We start from the raw sequence: 21,870 nt of genomic DNA, 5'->3' as shown, positions 1-21,870 counted from the left end.
AGGACATGAGATTTGGGAGGGGTCAGGAGCTGAATGACATAGTTTGGCTGTGTCCCTACCCAAATATGATCTTGAATTTCCACGTGTTGTGGGAGGGACCCATTGGGAGGTAATAGAATCATGGAGGAAAGTTCTTCCCCTGCTGTTCTCCTGGTAGTGAGTAAGTCTCATGAGATCTGATGATTTTAAAAAGGAGAATTTACCTGCACAAGCTCTCTTCTCTGTCTGCTGTCATGTGAGCCATGCCTTTCACCTTTCACCATGATTGTGGGGCCTTCCCAGTCACGTAGGACTATAAGTCTATTAAACCTCTTGCTTTTGTAAATTTCCCAGTCTCAGGTATGTCTTTTTCAGCAACATGAAAACAAACTAATACAGGTGGAATAAGATTAGAGAAGAAGAAATATGTGATTATTGTTTGCAGACAATGATTGTATAGCTAGAAATACTAAGGTTATCAATTATTAGAATAAGTGACTTTAGCAAGGTTGTTTAAATCAAAGTCAGTATACAAAAGTCAATTGTACATTGTATACACTAGCAACAGCAAAATAAACTTTAGAGAAATATAAATTAAAATTAAACGAGAAAGAATTAAATACCAGGATATTTAAAATTAAGAAGAATTTTAAATCCAATTGTTAGTGATGATTTAGAGCAAGTGGAATTCTCTTACAATTCTACTGAAAGTGCAAAATAGTATAATTGCTTTGAAATATTGGTGGACTTTACTTACTAAAGTTGAGTGTATGTATAACTCAGCAATTTCTTACCTGGATCAGAAATGAATGCTTATATTCACTCCCACAATTCAAAAATAATAATAATGGCCTTATTTGTGATAGAGACAATTCAGAAACAACTGTCCATAACAGAATAGGTAAAAATATTGTGATATATTTGTACACAGAATTATTACAGAGCCACGGAATAGAAAGAATTATTGTATGCAACATGGATGAATATCACATAAAATTTTTATGGAAACAATTTATACATGAATTTTTAATTTGTAATTTCCATTATACTAAGCTCAAATACAGGCTAATGTAACCTATGGGGACGTCAGAAGAAACATTATTCTTGTGGGATTTACTGTTTGGCAACCTTTTGATGCTAGAAATGTTCTATATCTTCATTGAAGTAGTAGTTGCATGTAGATATATACAAACGTAAAAACTTTCAACTGTGCACTTAATGTTTGTAAACTTTATTGTTTGTAAGTTATCACACAATAAAAATAATTAGTATTCCAGTAAAGCATTTGTGATATTTTCTTTATTTTATCCTTACACAGAAATATATATTGGTCTACACTCTCATTCTGGGCTAACATCCAGGGCAACAGAATGCTGTTACTATTTCACTATAGTATCATACTCTCTGGACTCCTCAGCTTTAGGCCTCAAGGAAATGTCATTTTGACCCTCTCTCCTTCCAAAAATTTGATCATCCTGAAGCTTCTCCCAATATCCTCCTAAAAGAGGACAAGAGAGTTATTTTGTAAATATCAAATTATGAATACAAACAGCTCATTTTGCTTCTTTTTTTGTTCAAAAAGTAGTGAAGGAATATATCTACATAATTTTTCTTTAACTCTGAAAAGGTCGTTGTAGTTTTATTGCTCCCCAAAGATTTTAAGTGAAATATATGACTGTTTAACTATATAAAATATATGCATACTATAAAAGAAAGAATATATATGATTTGTGTTACATGACTTTACTTTAGAAAGCATGAATACAGTGTTAGTGAAAGATGAACAAAGATGATTAAAAAAACACGTGAAACTATTAATGTTCTTATTTGTCGGCTAAGAATGTGCCCTATATATCTTCACATTTTTTTATTTGTATTTTAGATTTTCTTAGTAATTTATCTCCTCTCCCATAGTTTTTGTTTGTTTGTTTGTTTTGCTTTTGGTTTTGCTTTATCAGACAGGGTCCCACTGTGTCACCCAGGCTGCAGTGCGGTGGTATACACATGACTCACTGTAGCCTCAACCTTGTTGGCTCAAGAGATCCTCCTGGCTCAGCCTCCCAAAGTGCTAGGATTATAGACGTGAGCCATTGTTCCCAGTGCCACATTTCTTTTTTTTTTTTTTTTTTTTTTTTTTTGAGACGGAGTCTCGCTCTGTCACCCAGGCTGGATTGCAGTGGCCGGTTCTCAGCTCACTGCAAGCTCCGCCTCCAGGGTTCACGCCATTCTCCTGCCTCAGCCTCCCGAGTAGCTGGGACTACAGGCGCCCGCCACCTCGCCCGGCTAGTTTTTTGTATTTTTAGTAGAGACGGGGTTTCACCATGTTAGCCAGGATGGTCTCGATCTCCTGACCTCGTGATCCGCCCGTCTCGGCCTCCCAAAGTGCTGGGATTGCAGGCTTGAGCCACCGCGCCTGGCCCACATTTCTTAATAAACAAAATATTTATTTTTGTCATGATTTATCCTGGGTTGATGGTGTAGTCTATGTCTATGGGAAAGAACAATTGACTAGGACTCAAACAACTTACAACTTAACCTAATTATCACTGCACTATCACTCGCCAAAGAACTCACAGTCAACAACATGTTATGGAATTCTCCTAAAAGATATTCATAATATAATCTCTTACTATTGGGGAAGTAGAACTCTCAATGTTTAGAGATAGAAGATACCATAAGGAGAAAATATTTATTTGATTGAGAAAGAAATTGAGAATCCTATAGATTAAGTAGGTAAAAGAGAAAATAAACTAAAAATACTGGTGAGATTATAGAATAAATATCTGCCTAAATTTAGATTAGTCTAAAATGTTTTCTTGGAGAGAAAAAACACTTAAGTGGAATCCTAAAAGCCACCAATAATAGATTTGTTTGTAATATTCAAGGAGAACATTTCAAGCAGCAGCAAAGTCATATACTATAATTGATGATTAAAGAGAAAATAAATTCACATTTATTTCTCCTTCCTGTAGGAGAAGTGTGATATGGTTCGGCTATTTTATCTCCTCCAAACCCTACATTGAAATGTTACCTCCAATGTTAGAGATGGACGTAATAAGAGGTGTTTGGGTCATGGAAGCAGCTCTCTCGTGAATGGCTTCATGCTGTCCTCATGGTAATAAGTGAGTTCTTAATCTGTTGGTTTATGTGAGAGCTGGTTGTTTAAAGAAGCCTGACACCACCTTCTCTCTCTCTTGCTTCCTTTATCGTCATGTGATACGCCAGCTCTTCCTTTGACTGCACCATGCTTGTAAGCTAAAGCCAAGCAGATACTGGTGCCATGCTTGTACAACCTCCAGAACCATAGAAAAAGTAAACTTCTTTTCTTCATAAATTACCCAGACTTCTTTAAAGAAATACAAATAAAAAGTCTAATAAAGACATTAAGTAAAGGGAGAAGAGTATTTTATACGAAAATTGGCAAAACTCTTTACTCATTGGAATAAAATATGTAAGCCTCTAATATCAAGAAGTTTATATTGAATATATAGTATTACCTTCCTTGATGGAACGATTTATTTACTAATGAATTGACAGTATTTGTATCACTCACAGCACACGTGAATTACTTTTTTTTTTTTAAAGAATAACTCTTACCATATTATTGCCTTATTTTTATTTTCTAAAAATGCATTTAACTGAAAATTTGAATCCAAAATAGTAAAGCATCTAAATCAAATAAGTAATGCTTCAAGATGCAGTCAAAATTTTCTGCATTTAAAAATTAACATAGTCCATAACTGGAAGCTGAGTTACATTTCAAGTAATAAGAATTCAATAACAATTGTGATAAGTAATGATTGAGAGCAGTTTATGAACTCAGATAGTCTATGTACTTAGCATCCATTATTTATTCTTTACAAGAATTATTTGAGGGAAGTACTTGTCACAGAAGTGTTTCCCAGGATATTAACGTGTAGGAAGTATCGTAGAAAGTGCTCTTGGTAAAACAACTTGTAAGAGGACAGAAAGGAAGCAGGATTGAATAAGGAGAGATATTGAACTGGGGTGCTCAATATTTTCTGTAGGGAGCTTAATGATGTGATACCATTTCATAATTGTTTCCTGGAGGTGAGTAGTAGAACATACATAAGCCCACAGCACAGAGAAAAGTAATTGAAAGTCTCCAAAGGAGGCATGACCTTGAGTAAGAAAGTTCTCTTTACCACCCACCCCCACCCAAAAACAATTCAATAACAGAAGGAAATTAAAGAGACAAGGCAGACACTGAGGTAATACAGGCTCTCTAACTTTTGAATATTTCCTGAGAATGTCACAGGATGTAGAGCCCAAACTGAGCACTGAATGAAAAAGGCAGCAAAATGGGTCTACTGAAATAACTGAGATTTGCAGAGCAGCATTGTGGAGAGGAGGGAGCTGTTCACAAGAGGGTCCCAGAAGTCCTTGTGTGTGTGGTGGGGTTCCCAGGGCTTATTTGGCTCAGAATTGAACAACACATGTGCAGGTAAGGTTCCTATTGACTTCTGAAAAGATAAAAGTCGGAAGAACTACTGAATTTCTCTGAGTGCTGAAATTCTGGCCTAACCAAAGTGGATAGACTTCATTAATTCCCAAGAAACTCAGAGGAGACACCAGAAATACATCACCTTAGGAAATGGGATAATGTAAGAATATAGGAACAGTGACACTACAAACTATGCAGGCTCTATGCCAGCATAACAGACTTAGTCTCTGGACCTACCCACCCAGGATGACCCAAGTAGTCCCAGGCTTCTGATCAGATCCCTGTGTGAGGCCAGTCCTCACAGAATAAGGCTTCAGGCCAGCCTGAGGGCCAGGGTATTTCCAATAGCCCTGGGGTAAGTAGTGTGGCCTTTATAAAACCACAGGGATAAGTATATTTCTATACCACCTCCAGCACCTGGCTGGCCTCCACAGACCCAGATTTCAAGATCACCCCAGCACTAGCCGAGCCCATGCAGACCTAGTCATCAAACCAGAATCTGTGACACATCCTTTAGGCTAGCTGGCAAGTGGAGGTGACACCTGCAGCTAGCTGACACATGCAAATGCAAGTTCCAGGCCTGCACTATGCCAGGCTAGTTCCTACGGCCTTATAATCCATCAGTCTCAGAGTGCAGGACTATTCCAGCAAACTCCATTGCTGGACTAGTCCCATAGACCCAGGTTCCATACCAGCAAACATGGCCCCCAGACACAGGGCAGTCCTTGCAGACCCAGTCTCCAGGCCAGCAACTGCAAATTCAAGTGCTAGCTTGTACACACAGCCCTGTGCTCCAGGTAATCCTCTGTGGCTCTGAGTACCAGGCCAGCACCTGCAATCTCAGGCTCTAGACCAGCTCCTGTGAATACAAGTTTTATGCCTGCCTCAGCACTAAGCTTGCCCCAGGCTCCAATTAATCCTTGTGGTTGCAGTCTCCAGAGGACACAGAGTCTAAGTATGCTTTAACAGAGCCAAGGTCTGGGTTCACTAAGTAGACTCCGGTCCCAGGCTGGCCCTAATGGGCTGAGTTGCTAGGATAACCCCTGCAAATTCAGGCTCCAGGCCTACTCCCATGAATTCAGGCTCTGGGCCCACCCCAGTGCCAGCTCATCCTCTGTGGACTCAAGTTCATGCCCTACTCCAGCACCAGTTCAGACACTGTAGGCCCAGACATCAGGCTGTTCCTCCTCTCCCCGCAGAACACAGGTTTCAGTCCTGTAGTTGAAAACCCAGACTCCAACTGATATCAATCAATACACCCATGCAGGTGGATCCAGGTTCCAGGACAAGCCCTTAGGATCGAGGAGTCACCTGCTGTCTGGCACCAGGCCAACATGACAGACAGCTTCAGCAGCAAATCTGCCCTCAAACTACAACTGAGAGCCTTCCCAAAATCTGTGGATGAATTGAATGCTGAAAGGCTTTCTCAGACCACCCAGTTCACAGTACTGGAGTAAGTCTCAAATTCAAATGCACAAACATCAACATAAAGCAATAAATAAATAAAACAAAGACATAATTCAACGAAAATAACTCAATAATCTTTCAGTAGCTGATCTCCATAAAATGAAAATATATGAAATGATTGAGAAAAGTTCAAAATAATTGTTTTAAGGAAACTCAGCAAACTTCAAGAAACCTCTCTCCCCCCAAAAAATAAAGTTAGGAAACAATAAGTGACAAAATAAGAAATTTAACAGAGAATTCTCTAAATTTAAAGACACAAAGGTAATCTTAAAAGCAGCAAGGAGAATAGAAGCAAATAACATATAAGAGTGCTTCAGTAAGACTGGCAACAGATTTCTCAGCAGAAGTCATAAAGGCTGAGAAAGAGGATGATATCTGCAAAATACTGAAAGTAAAAATCCTAACAACCAAGAATATTGCACCCAGCAAATCTACCCTTCAAAAATGACAAACAGAATACTTTAAAACAAATTAAACGTTGTTAATTAAATTGTTCGTTTTTAAAACAAACAAATCTAAGGGAGTTCATCACCAGGAGTCCTGTCTTATAAGAAATGCTAAAGGAAGTTAAGCCAAGAGAAAAGGCTGAGGGAGCTCATCACCAGGAGTCCCGTCTTACAAGAAATGCTAAAGGAAATTAAGTTGAGAGGAAAATATGCTAATTAGTAACACAAAAACACATGAAAGTACAACTCACTGGTAGAAATAAGTACATAGTCAAATTCATAATACTCTAGTACTGTAATGGTGGTATATAATGTACTTATATTATTAGTATATTAGTTAAATGGTAAAAGTATTTAAAATCACAATAGTTATAATTTGTAAAAGGATGAACAATATAAAAAATATGTAAATTGCTGACATCAAAAATTTAAAATGAGGGTGTGTAGAAAAGTGTAAAGTTGTTTTATGTGATTATAGTTAAGTTGTTATCAGCTTAAAATAGTCTGTTATAAGATATTTTATAATAACCATAAGCACAAAACCTACAGTAGATATGCAAAATATAAGAAGGAATCAAGATATACTGCTAGAGAGAAACACTTAATCACAAAGGAAAACAACAAGAAAAGGAAGAAAGAAACAAAGAACCTACAAAACAACTAGAAAACAACAAAATGGCAGTAGTAAGTCCTTATCTATCAAGAATTACTTGGAATGTAAATGCATGAAATTATTCAACTAAAAGACATAGAGTGGTAGAATGGATTTAAAAAATAAAACTCAACTATATGCTGCCTGCAAGAGATTTAGTTCACCTTTAAGAATACATATAGACTGAGAGTGAAGGAATAGAAAATGATATTTCATGCAAATGAAAACCAAAAGAGAGCAGGATTACCTACACTGACAGTAGGCTTCAAGCCAAAAACTATAAAACAAGAAGGACATTATACAGATACTCCTCAACTTAGAGTGGGATTATGTTCCGATTAAATCCATTGTAAGTCCATTTTCAACTTACGATATTTTCATCTTATGATGAGTTTATCCAGGTGTAATCTCATCATAAGTCAAGGGATTGTACTTAATTGCTATCACTTTCACGACATGATAAAATCAATAAACTGTAAGTCAAGTCTTTGTAAGTCAGGGATAATCCAAATGAAGATAAAGCTGTTGTATCCCAGAACTTAAAGCATAAAAAAAAAAAAAAAAAAAGCTGTCAATTTAACAAGAAGGTATAACAATTTTCATATATATGCACTCAGCATTAGAGCATCTAAATATATACAGCAAATATTGATAAATCAGAAGGGAGAAATAGACTGTAATGTAATAATAGTGAATTTTAGTACCTCACATTCAGCAATGTAATAGGAAAGTAATAGACAAGTAATAGGAAAACACTGAGCATAAATTACGCCTTAATCCAAGGACTTGAGAGGTATGTGTAGACCATTACATACAATAGCATCAGAAAACCCAGCTTCTCCAGTGTACAGGGAACATTTTCAAGGATAGATCATCTGTTGGCTGACAAAATAAGTTGATAAGTTTTAAAAGATTGAAATTATATCAAATATCTTTTCTGACTACAATTGTGTAAAATTAGAAATCAATAACAGGAAGAACTTTAAAAATTTTAAAGCATGTAGAAATTAACATGCTCCTGAATATACAATGGGTCAATTCGTAAATTAAAAGAAAAATTTAGAAATATCTAGATACAAATGAAAATGGAAACACACCACATAAAAATGTATAGAATACTGCAAAAGCAGTTCTGAAACAAAATATATAGCGAGTGACTGAGAAATTCCTAGAGGTATGCAACTGACCAAGACTAAATAATAAAGGAATAGAAAATATGAACAGACCAGAGATGATTAAGGACATTGAATCAGTAGTAAAAAGTAATAAAACGCTCAGTCTCTTATGGCTTCACCACTGAATTTGAACAAACATTTAAAGAATAACTATCAATCCTTCTCAAACTCTTAAAAAATTGAAGAGGAAGGAACAATTTCAAACTCATGTTGTAAGGCCAGCATTACTTTGATATCAAAGCCAGACTAGAATATTATGAGAAAAGAAAATCACAGACCAATATCGAGATGAACATATAGACATAAATCCTCAACAAAATTCTAACAAACCGAATTCAACAGTTCGTCAAAATGGTTATTCACCATGATAAAGTAGGATTTATCCCCAGAATAAGAGAGTAGTTTATCATACACAAATCTCTAAATGTGATACACTACATTTAAAAAAAAAAAGGACAAAAACTGTATTATCATCTCAATAAATGCAGAAAATTCAACATCCTTTTGTCGTAAAAACTCACAACAAATTCAGTATAGAAGGAATGTGCCTCAACACAATAAAGGCCTTATATGAAGAAAAAAAAAAAAAAAAAAAAAGAAAGCCCACAGCTAACATGATAGTCCATGGCACAAATGGGAAGTTTTTCCTCCAAAATCAAGATGCCCATTCTTGCTGTTTCTATTCAATATAGTACTGGAAGTCCTAGCCACAACTATTAGAAAAGAGAAAAAAAATAAAAAGCATTGAAATCAGAAAAATGTTAAATTGTCTCTGTTTGCAGATGGCATACTATTATATGTAAAAAACCCTAAAAACATCATCAAAAAATACTAGAATTAATAAACCAATTCTGTAAATTTTAAAGAAACAAAATCAACATACAAAAATCACTAGTATATCTATACAATAACAACACACTATCTGAAGAAGTTATCAATAAAGCAATTCCAATTGCAATAGCAACAAAAATAGATGAAGAAATAAGTTTAACTAAGGAGATAAACAATGTCCACTCTGAAAACTATAAAAATAATGAAAGAAATTGAAGAAGACAGAAATAAATAGATACCTTGTGATCATGGACTGAAATAATTAATATTATTAAAATGTCCACACTACCTAAATTGATCAACAAATTCAGTGCAATTTTTGTCAAAATTCAAATGACACATTTTACAAAAATAGAAACAAAAATTCTAAACTTCATGGCGAACCACAAAAGACAACAAATAGTCAAAACAATCTTCAGCAAAAATAAGAGAGCTGAAATCATCAAATTATTTGACTTCGAAATACACTATAGTAACTAAAACAGCATGTTATGGGTATAGAAACAGATACATAGACCAGTGCAACAGAACAGGGAACCTGAAAATAAATCCATGCATTTATGGTCAATTGATTTTCTACAAATGTGCCAAGAACATACAATGGAATAAGGACAGTCTCTTCAAAAATACTTGGGAAAACTAAATATTCACATGCAGAAAATTAAATTAGACCCTTATCTCACACCAAATACAAAAGTCAACTATGCATGGTTTAAAGACTTAAATATAAGAGTTAAAACTATAATACTATGGAGAGAAACATATGGGAAACTCCATAACATTTGTCTGGACAATGATTTTTTGGCCATGACCTCAAAAGCATAGGCAATGAAAGAAAGAATAGACAAATGGGATTTCCTCAAATAAAAACCTTCTGCACAGCAAAGGAAATAATCAACAGAGTGAAGAGACAATTTACAAGCATTGCAAACTGGCATATCTAATAAGGTATTAATAGCAAAGGAAGTAATTAAGAGAGTGAACAGACAATATACATGTGTTTGCAAACCAAACATCTAATAAGTTGTTGATATCTAAAATATAAAAAGAACTCAACTCAATTAGAAAAAGAAAAAAAGATTAAAAGTGGGGTAAAGCATCTGAAGAGACATTTCTCAAAGAATGACATAAAAGTGGCCAATTGGTATGTGAAAACTTGCTGAAAATCACTAAATCACCAGATAAATGCTCATTAAAACCACAATGAAATACCACCTCACACTTGTTAGAATGGCTGTTATGAAAAAGATGAACAACAACAAGTGTTGAAGAGGTTGTGGAGACAAGGGAATGCTCCATAGTGATGGTGGGTATGTAAACTAATACAGCCATTATGGAAAACAGTATGACAGGTTCCCAAAATATAAAAAATAGAACTACTATACCACGCAGAAATCCCAATAGTGGGTATACGTCCAAAGGAAACGAAATGAGTATGTCAAAGAGACATCTGCCTTCCCATGTTCATTGCAGCATTATTCACAATAGCCAACATATGGAATCAACCTAAATGTCTATCAATGGATGAATGGTGGTATATATGCACAATAAAATACTATTCAGCTTTAAAAGTGAAGAAAATCCTGTTAGGTGCAACGACACAGACGAACCTGGAGGACATTACATTAAGAGAAAGAAATAAAGCACAGAAAGACAAATAATACATGATATCATTTGTATGTGGAATCTAAAAAAATTGAATTCATAGAAGAGAGTGTAAAATGAGGGTTACAAGGGCTGGGGAGGGTGAGTTGGGGACAAGCTGGTTGAAAGACATACAATTTCAGTTAGATAGGAGGAGTAAGTTCAATAGACCTATTGAACTTGGTGACTATAGTTAATAACTGTTTATTATATTCTTAAAAAATTGCTAAGAGAGTAGATTTTCAGTGCTCTTACCACAAAAAGATACATGTGTGAAGTAATGTATATATGTAAATGAACTCAACTTACCCATTTCATAATGTATACATAGTTCAAAACATCATCTTATATGTGAGAAATATATATTTTTGTCAACTAAAAATATGTAAATAAAAATGCCATAAAATAACTCAACATAAGATGCAGTACAACTATTTCGTAAACCTTTAGGCAGTTCCTTATAACTTCTAACACAGAGCTACTTTAAGACCTGTAATTCTACTCCTATGCATATGTCCAAGGTAATCGAATACATATATCAACAAAATCTTACAAACAAGAATATTCAGAGCACATTTATTTATAAGAGCCTTAGAATAAAAACATCTGAATGTTAATAAACAAATTGTGATATCATTATATAATGGCTAGTACAAAGCAATAAATTAAAAGAATGAGCTGCAGATACACATCAACAATAGGTGGGTTTTAGAGAAATATATTGAACAAAAGAAGTGAGGAACAAAAGAATGCTTAACTGTGTGATTTCATTTATATGAACTTGAGTAATGAACAGAGGTAATAATCTCTGGTGTTAAAATAAGAAGAATTATTTTTTTCTAGGCAGGGAGTGTGTATTAATTAGAAAATAGCATGAGGAACATTCTGGTCTTACAGGAGTGGTGGCATATATATAACATTTTTAGGATAAATTTTGTTATCAAATTGTAGACATTTTATTCTAATCGTTAATATTCAGTATTGTTAAACTTTTCTCTGCCATAGGAGGTGTTTACACTTATTTTCCAACCTGGTATTTGTTTTCCTACTGCTTCACTGTTTCCTGCAGATAGAAATAATACATTGTTATTAAACCAAACCTGCTGATATTTCCTGTTATTTATAAACTATATAATATTTTATGTACACATTTGTTGTATAATACATTCTAAGTCTTCTCAAATTTTCTATTTAGATTTTTAATCTCTATAAATTTAAAAATGTTATTAAGTCACACCATGATGTTCATGATTTTTGTATTTACTAGTTTAGTGGCTTACTTTCTGGATTGCCATTCTGTAATGAGACTACTGTCCTTATGTGCTGTCATCAATATTGTATTGCCAGTACTATAGGTAGTCAATATTATTCTAAATGAAAAAAATAAAATGATGATTTATTCTGAGTTCATGTTGAATATCTTCATTAAATCTTAGAGAAAAATTATACATTTCCAAGTAACTATAAATCAAAACATTCAATAATGATGTCTTTATTTAGACAATGAATACATGTATAGCTGCATATATTTTTCTCTACATGTAAGAACTAAGTTGAACATGACAGGCACAAGGAATTGTTTTTAGATGAGATATTTGCCACGAGAAAATATTAACAGGCCCTTGTAATTTTCTAGTCCTAGAATTGTTGTTTTTCAATGGTGGAAACTTCCTGCTGTGGTTATTTGACTCCCTGCAGAGTTCCGGTGATAGTTATATTGTTGTATTCACTATGAAGAACAGGGAGATGCAGTAATGGAGAAACCATTTCCAAGTTAATCACTTTTTTTCAATAAAACAACAGTTGGGCTCTAAAGTACTGTAATGCAGTTTTAGAAAATTGAATTGTCAGAAATAAATTTTTAAGAATGATGCAGCATGTTTTTCCTTTAATATTACTCCAAAACTGCATTTTTAAAGATTCATGGTACTGAAGTTTAGAACCCAACATGAGGTAACCATCATTACCATGGTGTGATCCCAATGGCTGTGTGCTGTGAGCATTTGTTGATTAAACTCCATTAACATGCACTTAACCCAGCAGCGCTGATGTTGGTTTATAAACATGAGAATCCTATATTACTAGAACTTAATTCTATTACATATTTATATAAAACTTTACAAATAGGAGTCATCAAATGGAGATTTCTTTTCCTAATTATCTAAAACAAAATATGGGGAACCACTCCCATAATAAAGCAAGAATAAGAAAATATGCATGACAAAACTAGAAAATCTCTGTAGGTAATATGTGAATATAAATCTTTTTTTCTCTATCTTTATATTTTCTGTGAAATATTTTGGAAAAATGACAGAGCTCTGAAGGGTAGAATTAAAAGTTTGAGGAATCAGAAAGGACTAAAGTATTTCATTAAATTAACTTTAGGCAAGATAAACTTGCACAGTATACCATCAACACTCATGTTTGTAGCACGAGATAAAAATGTTAAGACATAAACTTACTAAGAAATATGAAAAATATAATTGGAGCAAAAAACTTATTAGAATAAAATGTTGAATTCATCCTTAAAGATATCAAAATATATTGAAAATATCCTTTATATTTGAAATAAATGATCAATTTTAAAAAAATCAATTATACTTGTTAATTTTGTTATCCCAATTAAATACTATTTTCAATATTGAAGTTACACAATTTGACTCTAAGTTTCATACAACAAATTTAATATTACCAAAGAACCAGACAAAACACAAAATAACAATTGAGATGATCCATACCACATTAAATAATTACAATTATAGTTATGACATACATATATTTATAAGACAACTGTAATAATAATGCAATAGCAATAAAAATAACATCAAAAATAATAATTTTAACAATAATAAAATAGTATAATATGGTTTTTTAAACTAAAAACCGATATTTTCCAACAAAAATTTATGCATAGATAGAATTATGATAGTTATTTCTGAGATCTAAATTATTTGACCAGAAAACCCAACAAAAAAAACCTCAAAACGCAAAAAAAATTTTTAAGTTAAACCAACTGTATTCTAAACAGCAAATAAAAGATATATTAAGAAATGAATAAATGTAATTACTAGACTAAGAGCTTTTATAGTATTCAACAAAAAATTGCAAATTTTACATTGCCTGTGGTCTTGTGAATATTTTACTCATGCTCTAAAGTGGTACTTAATTTCTAATTAAATGTGTCTAGATTCTAAATAGATAAAATTAATTTTAAAAGTATATATAAATAGTACTTTCAATGTATGCTGATCCCAAAGTAGCAGTGCATAGATTTTAACTCTTTATATAGCACATAAATACAAAAGTTTCACTAAATACTCTCACCACTTGAGTATATGATCTTTCATTTCCTTTTTTTCTCTTCTATTTCATTTTCTTAACTTGATTATGATGCTATCAAGGGTTCGTTTGTTCAACGATTAAAGTCCTACGTGATCTGAGTTCAGACCGGAGCAATCCAGGTCGGTTTCTATCTATTCTATATTCCTCCCTGTACGAAAGGACAAGAGAAATAGGGCCCACTTCACAAAGTGCCCTCCTTCCATAAATGACCTAGTCTCAATTTAACAAAAAACCACACACACACAGCCCAAGAACAGGGATTGTTAAGATGGCAGAGCATTACATTTATTTCTAAATTCATTGGTAGATCACTGCTAATAACATGAAAAAACACTATAATACATCAAACAATAAATACTTTAAACATGTGCTGTGTGCAAAAATTTTGTCCAGTCTTCCATTTCAATTTCTTTACATTATAAAGCATAGACAAGCTGGAAAAAATGTTGGATGTAGAATAACTATAAACTTCAATGAGGTTTGAAAAAACCTTTTTTTTTTTTTTTTGGAGGCAGAGTCTCACTCTGTCGCCCAGGCTGGAGTGCAGTGGCACTATCTGGGCTCACCGCAAGCTCCGCCTCCCGGGTTCACGCTATTCTCCTGCCTCAGCCTCTCGAGTAGCTGGGACTACAGGTGCCCGCCACCACGCCCGGCTAATTTTTTGTATTTTCAGTAGAGATGGGTTTTCACCCGTCTGTAGCCAGGATGGTCTCGATCTCCTGACCTCGTGATCCACCTGCCTCGGCCTCCCAAAGTGCTGGGATTACAGACGTGAGCCACCATGCCCAGCCGAAAAACATATTTTTTAAAATCCACCGAACAGGAAAATTTTCAACAATCAGAAATAGCTGGGTGAAGAAAATGCTGCAACATCACAGAGGCAAAAACAAGCCTAATGTCTAGTCATCACTATGACTTTTTTCAAGCAACTGCACTGAGTACCCTGAAAAGATAATGTCAATGTCAGAAACGAAGAAAAACTGCAAATTACAGCCATAGCTTCAAACCAAATGCTTCACCTGAAAATACTCTTGATCTCTTTATTTTATCCTCATTTTCTCCCTACTTACACCACTCCTCTCCTTAACTTTCATAAAAATAAACTACATAGAAAAGAGTAAGTATCACAAATGAATTCTCAACATCCCAAGGGGAGGGGAGGAGTCTTGGGATGAGAAGGGGAGACCTTGGTTGATCTCAGAAAAGGAGGCATAGAGGTTGAAAATGGAGAAAAAATTCCACGATATAAAAAAGTGTGATTACACTCAATAATATAATGCAGGTGAATGAGTAACAGTGTCCAAGAGGGCAGCAAATCTAATAATGTGTACTGAGGAGGTCTTTATGTTGCTATAGCTTGTAACGAAAGGAAAAATGTATGTTTTGGAAATTTCTTTCACAGTAAAGTAACAGACCTAAAGTTTAATATAGCTTGTGAAAAATGAACTGCTTTCATTGCATAACAAGAGGTATGTTTAAAAAGAGAGGAGCTTTATTTGACACTGAGAAGTTAACAAAGTACTCATGAAAGAGATGCACACATAAAGCAGACTAATGATGGTGGTTGTTGGGAAGTTCCAGATGATAGAACACCACAGGTTGAGAGGCAGGGTGTGTCTGAGAGCATCATCACAGAGGAAGCAAGGGAAATTGTATGGAAAGCAGAATTGAACAGAACATATAACCAGAGGCATATAGATTTTGAGAAAATATATTGAAAAAAATAATGATAGGGAAGGTGATTTTATTCTAACCATCACTTGGAGAATAGCATGAACTTGATGCTTCATAATACAATGTGTGATCTGGAAGAAAGTAGTCTAGTTTGAGATAATGCCCCTTTTACTACTTTTTCTTAAGGGATTGGAAGGCCATGGTGAAGGTGAAAACTATAAGAATATGAGTCTAATGGTCCAGCAGGTGTGGTGGTGGCTTGAGGTAGAGAGGAAGCAAGAATGGTAAACTCCGTAACAACAAACAGGACTGAGGGGTGAATGAGGAAGAGGTCCTATTATTTGACTGGAGAAAGCCCAGGACATTAGATACCGTGGGAGGAATATTATATTAGAAGTGTAAGAAATCTTTAGAAAAGTCTTAGGAAAGCTTTAGTGAAAGCTTTGGTATCCAGCTAGTCTAGGGAAATAATTGAAAGTCTTTCAGAATATCTCAAACAATGAAAACCTCAACCAATCACATGCATAATTCCTTAAATTGTTACTTTTAAAATAGTGAAACCAGAAACACATGGAGATAATTAAGTAATTCAGGAAAATAAAATTTATTTGCATTATTGATATTTTGACATATTTGATTAATTTTTTACAATTATAACTCTGTATACAGTCAGACACACATTTTCTTTACACATTTACCTATTTTTCTCCCAGTTAATCTTCACTAGCATTTCATCCTGCATTTTTCTATTTGGAGCACCTGTCTCTGAAAATTCTAAGAACCAGTGCTTATATCATCCAAATAAGGTTAGCCCAGCATCAAAGATCAAGCTAATAATAGAGTCTAATTATTGTCATATTATGAAGACACTTCCTTGCTGATTGGTCCGTGTTGATGCTAATTTATGTACCCTACTAGGATGTTCTGTTGTGGCCTGATTGTCATCTTATCACAAATTCTATCTTTCTTGTGGAATCTGAGACATTTTCTACCTTTTCCTGAGAGCAGTTAGATAGAAGCACAATGGGCTCTCTCCCTAAGCTTCACCAATACTAGGAGCACCACTTGGAGTCTCAGTCTTTTATCCCTGAAAGTGCAGGGTTTCTTTTGCAAACTGATGTTCCTCACATTGGTGAAGAATTCTATGTAACATGTGTTAAGCAGTGGAAGCCTTCGTTGAATCTCGTTACTTTTTATCAGATTTTCCTCCCCCCCGGACATGCTTGTCCCATGAAGATAACTGATGACTGCACAACTGTATACGAAACATGAAGAGGAAACTTTATGTTTTCTGTATAACACAAACTCAGTTCAAAGTCAATCTAAGTATCTCATGTCATGTATTTTAAGCAATTACTTTACCAAGTACATTTTTACTAAGTTAAAATTATAATATGCATGGCTTTGTTAACTACTTATTTCTCTGCATTTGTTAACTGCTAATTGAAAGAAAAAATATTTTAAAATCACATTCATGTTAGCATATCACCTACAGTCTAAGGATGTTTATTTTATTTTTCATTGGCAACAATAAGATTTTTTGTCCATTTTTTAAAAATGTGCTAAATTAAAAACATATTATATTTCACTGTTTACAAGTAGAAAGTCACCATCAATCAAAGTGACTTTAAAAATAAACATAAAGTTAAAGAGCAAATAGAGGCATAGAAATAAATGTCTACTGTTATTGTATTCTTCAAGTTTCCGTAGTAATTGGTTTTGCTTTCAATAGAAGATTGTGCTTTTCTGACATCCCATGGTTATGATATATTTTGATTTGTAAAGGCCAAAAAAAGTCTATTAATATTATAACTAGTATATACTTTTCAGTGAAAATATGATAATGTGTGTATTTCTTTAAAAAATCATCAAAAGTTTATTAGCCAATATATTTTGGTTCAAAATGAATTCTACCACAATCTCAGCATATCGTAGGCACCGCAGTTTATTATGATGGTGCAATACAAATCACAAGTACAAATTTCATTCAGATAGCAGATTAAAACTCTAATGCTGCAATTCCTAATCTCTTTATCATGTATTAATTTTTACATTTATTCTAATGTGATTATTCCCGAAATGGATCTTACAAATTCACTAATATTTAATATCTATTTTAAAAGAACACTGAGAGCCAAAACTACCTACGTTTTCTCAGTAACTAATTTTGCAGTTATACATATTTCTTCTTTTTTTTAGACAGAGTCTCGCTCTCTGGCCAGACTGGAGTACAGTGGTGCGATCTCAGCTCACTGCAACCTCCATCTCCTGGGTTCAAGCGATTCTCATGCCTCAGCCTCCTGAGTAGCTGGGATTACAGGCACCCACCATCACACCCAGCTAATTTTTGTATAGTTTGTGTTGGCTAGGCTGATCTCAAACTCCCTGACCTCAGGTGATCCACCCACCTGGGCCTCTCAAAGTGCTGTGATTATAGGTGTGAGCCACCGTGCCCAGCCTAGAAACTCTTCAGTTAAGTGTATTCACAGTTAGAATCCTGACTTATTGATGAATTGATACTTTCAACATTAAGTAATATTGCTCTTTGTCTCTTGTCTTGTGGTCACTATTGGATAATTTTTATTGCATGATGTACCATTTTTACATCATACCAGCAAAGTATCTATTTATCTTAGAATATTATATATAAAATTTGTCTCTTTTTAAATTATTTTTGTTTTTAAGTTTTGTGGGTACATATTAGGTATACATATTTATGGGTTTCATGAAATACTTTGATACAGACATACAATGTGTAATAATCACTTCAGGTTAAATGCGATATCCATTACCTCAAGCAGTTATATGCTGTTACAATCTAATTATACTCTTTTGCTTATTCAAAAATATGTAATTCAATTATTATTGACTATAGTCACCCTCTCCTTCTATCAAATACTACATCTTATTCATTCTTTCTATTTTTTGTACCCATTAACCATCCCTAATTTCCTCCCCACGTCAGCCCCTGCACTACCCTTCCTAGGCTCTGGTAACCATCCTTCTCCTCTTTATCTCCAAGATTTCAATCATTTTAATTTTTAGCAGAGAAGATGCAAAGTTTGTCTTTCTGTGTCTGGCTTATTCCACTTAACATAACAACCTTCAGTTCCATCCATGTTGTTGCAAATGACAGCATCTCATTCTTTTTATGGCTGAAGTGTGCTCCACTGTGCGTATATACGACATTTTCCTTATGCATTGATCTGTTGGGAAAATCAATATTACTAAAATGTCCATACTACCCAAAGTTTGTTTCTTGTAGACAACATACATTTGGGTGTTTCTTTTTTTAGCATAGCATGAGAGTTTTGACAGTTTTAGCCTTTATCAGAGTAGTCAATTAATGTATTTTAAGCTCTTTATTTTGAGATAGTTACAGATTCACACGTGGTTGTAAAAACTAAAACAGAAAATTTCATCCATCATTCCCCAAGTTTTCTCCAATGGTAACACCTTGCATAATTATATCACAACCAGAAAATTGACATGAATAAGAGCCTTTGATCTAAATCGTATTTCACTAGTTTTCATACATTTGTGTGTGTGTGTGTGTGTGTGTTTGTATTTAGTTCTTCTATGGAAGTTTATCACATGTGTAGATTCACGTGACTACCACCATAGTCAAGATACAAAACAGTTCCATCACAAAGATCCCTCACTGTGACCACTTTATAGTAACATCCACCATCTTTCTTCCCTATAATACCTGGAAACCAATAATCTGTTCTTTGTCTATGTATTTTTGTAATTTCAGGAATTGTATACAAATGGAAACACACAGTTTGTCACCATCCTGTGACTGAATTTTCATTTACACAGTATCCTTGAAATCCATCCAAGTTGTTGCATGTATCAAGACTTTGTCCCTTTTTACTGGTGAGTAGTACTCTGTGGTTTGGATATTTCATTCTTTGTTTTTTTAGTTTAATTTTATTTCATTATAATTTACTTTATGTTCCGAGGAACATGTGCAGAATGTGCAAGTTTGTTACATAGGTAAACGTGTGCCATCAGTGGTTTGCTGCACCCCATTCTTTGTTTAACCTTTTGACCATCTAAGGATATTTGATTTGTTTCCAGTTTGGGTCTATTATAAGTAAAGGATATACCTGTACATATTTTGTGTGAAAATAACTTTTATATCTCAAGGATAAATGTCCAGGAAACCAATTTTAAGGTCATATTTAGTTTTCCAAAATAGCTGTACATTTTACTTTCCCACCAATAATATATGAGAGAACCAGCTTTAATGAAATCTCATGACCATTTTGTACTATCACTGTTTTTAATTATTTGTTTATCTATTTACTTATAATTGTTTGTGGGGATATTTTATCGTAATTTCACCTTCACCTTTCTCATAGTTTATGTCATTAAACATCTTTTCATGTGCTTGTTTGGCAGCTATATGCCTTCTTAGTGAAATGTCTATTCATATATTTCTCTCATTTTCTAAAGTGGATAGTTTGCAATATATTGTTAACTTTTGAGAGTTTTTTTAAGATCTGAATATACATCATTTGTCAGATGTGTGGATTGCCAATAATTTCTCCCAGTTATATAGCTTGTCTTTGCATCCTCTTCACAAGGTCTTCTGTGGAGTTTATAATTTTGCTAGTCCAGTTTATCAATTTTGCCTTTTTCTGGATGATAAATATTGTACCAATCCTAAATGCCAGTTGCCTAACCTTTTGCCCAAAAGGTTTCTACCCATTTTTTTCTAAAAGTTTTACAGTTTTTAAAACGTTATGCTTTTGTTCATAATCGTTTTGGAGTTAAATTTTATAAGATGCGAGTTTCAGTTTGTGGTTTATATATTTGCTTATATTCATCCAAATGTTCCAGCACCATTTGTTGAACAAACTTTCTATCATCTATTATATTTCTTTTGTATGTTTATGAAAAGTCAGTTTTGGGTCAGACACAGTAGCTCACACCTGTAATCCCAACACTTTGGGTGGCCAAGACAGGAGTATTGCTTAAGGCCAGGAGTTCAAGACCAGCCCGGGCGACATAGGAAGACCGCATTTCTACAGAAAATTATTTTTAAAAATTAGCCTGGCATGGTTGCATGTGCCCATAGTCCTAACTACTCTGGAGGCTGAGGTTGGAGGACCATTTGAGCCCAGGAGTGAGGTTATACTGAGCTATGGTCAAGGAACTCTACTCCAGGCTGGATGACATAGCAAGATTCTGTCTCTAAAACATTTTTTAATAATAAAAAGCTAATTTTTTAGTATGTTTCTTGGGCCAATGGTTTGTTCTACTTATCTATGTGTTTATCCCTCTGCCAATATCACACTGCCTTGACTGCTGTCACTCTTTCGTAAGCGTGTTAAGTCTTTTAAATTACTTGAGGAGGATGATTTCATCCACTTTATTTCATTTTTTTTCTAAAATTGTTTACCTATTCCAAATCCTCTACTTTTTCATGAAATTTTTTAGAATAAGCTTATATGATATATGGGAAAAACACCCACCAAAATTTTAAACATGGCTAAGGTGTTTATGCAATTACATTAAACCTGTAGATCAATTTGAAGACACTGGACATCTTTACTATATTGAGCATTCTCATCAATAAACATGGTGTATTTCTAGGTGCATTTAGGTCTTCTTTTTAAAATTTTTATTTATAACTGACAATAATTGTACATATTTATGGGATATAATATGATGTTCCAATGCATACATATATAGTGTAATAATATCTAGGCAATTACCATGTCTATCACTGTAAACATTTATCATTTCTTTGTAGTGAAAACATTCAAAATTCTCTAGCTATCTTAAAACATACATTGTATTGCTATTTGCTATCATCACCCTACTTTGTAATAGAACACCGAAACTTATTCTTCCTCTCTAACTGTAACTTGGAACCCATTAACCCACCTCTCCTGCTCTCCTTGTCAATCCTCTATGATTCCTGGCCTCTGGTAACAACTATTCTGCTCACTACTTCTATGGGATCAACTTATTTAGATTTGGCATATGATTGAGATCAAGTAGTGTTTTTCTTTCTGTGCCTGCCTTTTTCACTTAACCTAATGACCTCCAGGTTCATTTATGTTCCCACAAATGACAGGATATCATATTTTATAGCTGAATAGTGTGTGTGTGTGTGTGTGTGTGTGTATACACACACACATATATGCTGCATTTTCTATGTCTATTCAACTGTAAATGAAT

This window comes from Rhinopithecus roxellana, chromosome 9, assembly GCF_007565055.1.
Source record: "Rhinopithecus roxellana isolate Shanxi Qingling chromosome 9, ASM756505v1, whole genome shotgun sequence".
In the NCBI taxonomy this organism is placed as follows: domain Eukaryota; kingdom Metazoa; phylum Chordata; class Mammalia; order Primates; family Cercopithecidae; genus Rhinopithecus; species Rhinopithecus roxellana.
This window is presented reverse-complemented; position numbering follows the sequence as displayed.